General features: G+C 41.6%; 1 pseudogene; it reads right to left on the bottom strand.

Moving 5' to 3' along the window:
- Positions 1-1,491: 1,491 nt before the first annotated feature.
- Positions 1,492-1,652, bottom strand: LOC147827417 (U4 spliceosomal RNA; annotated as a pseudogene).
- Between the last annotated feature and the right edge of the window lie 1,278 nt (positions 1,653-2,930).

The following is a 2,930-nucleotide window of genomic DNA, read 5'->3' as shown; positions in this document are numbered from 1 at the left end:
CTAACTCCAGGATCCTCCCATCGTGGTCCTACATCTGTCCCTCCAGGTGCCTCCCATTGGTATTGGAACTGTAGATCTGCTGCCTTGGGCATCAAGACTTCCTAAGGCTAGACATGGATAAACACCTGGGCGGTGCTGTGTCTACAGCTGAATGAAGGGAAGGGAGTGGCTCACTCAGCTCCTCCTTTTCTAACTGTATCAAATGGGGCTGTGAGTTTCTTCATAGACACTGTAGCAACAGCTCTTCTCCCCCCACCCCTCCTCTTTCTCTTCCTTCTAAACAAGGTCTCACTATATTGCCCAAGGTGTGGTCTCAAACTCAAGGGCTAAAGTGGTCCTCCCACCTTAGCTTCCTAAAGAAGTTGATACAAGTGTGTGCCACTGTGCCCAGCTCCTTCACGGACTCTGTAGAAAAGACTGCTGTACAGCACAATAAAATGATAATATACTTTCAAAGTTTTTGATTTGGGGCATCTCAAACCAAGAAATTTCACATCAGCTTTTCTGAAAAGCAAGTACCTCATGGAAATCAGCAACAATAAGAACTTTTAGTGTGCACAGTCCCTGGCATTGAAGTTTTTATCATAATTTTATATTTTCTGCACTGAAGACAGAAGAAATCATTCCAAGAAAGACCAATAAAAAATGTGGTATTACCACAGGCAGCTGAGAAAGTAATCACAGCATAGAGGTAGAATAAACTAAGCAAAGTCTAAGTAATAAGATGGCTTCTATCAAATAAGACTTAGGAACAACCATGATAACAATTCCTCCAAAGTGATTTGCAGCCAGGGGCATCCCGCAGAGTTAATGAACATTAAGCTTCAGGGCTACTCTTCTGCCCCAGTCTCTTTCAGGGCTCTGGTTAGAAAGGCCAGCAACCCTGCCTTGTTTGTCTGGTTTTTGTTGTTGTTCCGGGAATAGAACTCAGGACCTCACACTTGCCAGGCAGATGCTGTGGCACTGAGCTACATCCCCAGCCCTCCTGCCTTGTTCGTCTTTAAGAGAGCACCCAAGACCATCCTGACAAAACCTGTTGGTGTTGGCTTCAAGCCTGTAAGCCAATTTACAAGCAAAACAAAACTTACTATGTACAGTGTGTTTAAAAGACTTTTTTCAAGTTATTTGCTTTCAGACATGCCTACATAAATAGATTATACCTACATTATAATCAGCCCTAGCTTTACAATCTTTGAAAATGAACAATATGTACATGCATACTCTATACCAGTGATGGCGAACCTTTTAGAGCTTTCAGTGATACAAACAGCCCTCTGTTGCACGTGTGCCATAGCAGTCTCTACCTTCAGGGAGGTTTTGTGCTGATTTTATCACCTTGACTGTGATACATTTTTGTTTTAGTTCAGGCCAGCAGAAAGTAGAAGAAAGGCTTTCTGAATTCCAATCTTTGAATCTTCATTATCTATTCATGTGGTAAAGGTGTGGCTCAGTAAGGTTAAACCTGTTTGGCTTCAAGCAACTCTGCTGCTTCTAAGAAGTGATTCCACCCATAGAACTAGAGAGCTGTATGCAGGAGAGAAAGATGGGACTACTAGATAGCTTTCTAATTCCTCTTGAGTCATATTTTTAATTAGCAATAATCACACCTCAGAGAAACATCATTGGCTCTGATACCACCATCATGCAAAGCTATGAGTCACATTTTTACAGTGGCTTCTGTGTTTATTATTAGACATGTGATTTGACAGGCTACCACAAAGCCTTATTAAAATGCGAGTCAAAGAATGGCCACCCCCTTGAGACATTCATCCACTGAGGGGTTTATTAGACTGATATTTTCTGATATCTGGTGGGGAGATGGTTGGTAGGACGTGATCAGCAGACCATATGTTTCTTTCCTTTATTCCTTTTGGTGCCATTGGGGACTGAACTCAGGGCCTTTGCACTGAGCTACATCCCCCAAACCCCCTCCTTCATTTAATTTTGATTTTTTTTTTTTTTTGAGACAAGTTCTTGCTAAGTTGCCCAGGCTGGGCTCAAACTTGTGATCCTCCTGCCTCAGCCTTGAGAGTGCTGGGATGACAGGCATGTGCCACCATACCTGGCAGAAGACTATGTTTCTGAGTCAGAAAAAGCAGGATTCAATTTCCTTCTCTGGTAGAACTGGTTTTGGTTTTTGATAAATTTGGCCTCTCTGAGCCTCAGTTTCCTCATATATAAAATGGCACTGACATTCATTCTACAAATCCCAACTGTTTCTCATGTACTTTCATTTCTTCCCTTTTACCAGTGTCTTCTTTTTCCCCTCTCAGTACTAGAGATGGAACTCAGGGAGTGCTGAGGAATATCCCCAGCTCTTTTTATTTTTATTTTGAGTTAGGGTATCACTAAATGCCTAGGCTAGCCTTGAAATTGTGATCCTCCTGCCTCAGCCTCCTGAGGAGCTGGGAGTATAAGCGCGTACCACCACATTTGGCTTTGCAGCGCCTTCTTATTCAAGAGAAAACAACAATAACAACCACCAGAATATAAAAACTCCATTCTCTGTAAGAGCTGCTGTCTTAGTTCCTTTTCCCTAGAGACTATTTTGGAAGCAACAACTGTGCTATCTTTTCTCACTAAAGAGCCACTTAATCCTTTGTTTCCTTCAAGTAGCTTTTATTCTGAAAAAGAAATGACTAATGACCAAATTCAGTAGTTTCCTAATTCAGTGGTTCTTTTTCAGTCCTCCAACCATTTAGCCTTTTCAAAATGTGTACCCTATGCTGTCATGGTAAATATTGATCGAACAGAAAAATTTCATTTCCCTTGGATTTCTTTCTACCTTTCTTGTTACAGTCCCCAGTGGGTGTCTTATGGATTTAATTAATAACCTTTGTGTAGGTAATTCCCCAAACTCTAATTCTGATTCTGCCCTCTTTCTCGCTTTCTCCATATTTCAGTCAGCATTTGCATTTCTGGCATACAAT

This window comes from Heterocephalus glaber, unplaced genomic scaffold (assembly GCF_053883595.1).
Source record: "Heterocephalus glaber isolate CG9 unplaced genomic scaffold, H.glaber_assembly_v1.0 deba00001446, whole genome shotgun sequence".
Lineage (NCBI taxonomy): Eukaryota > Metazoa > Chordata > Mammalia > Rodentia > Bathyergidae > Heterocephalus > Heterocephalus glaber.
This window is presented reverse-complemented; position numbering and strand designations above follow the sequence as displayed.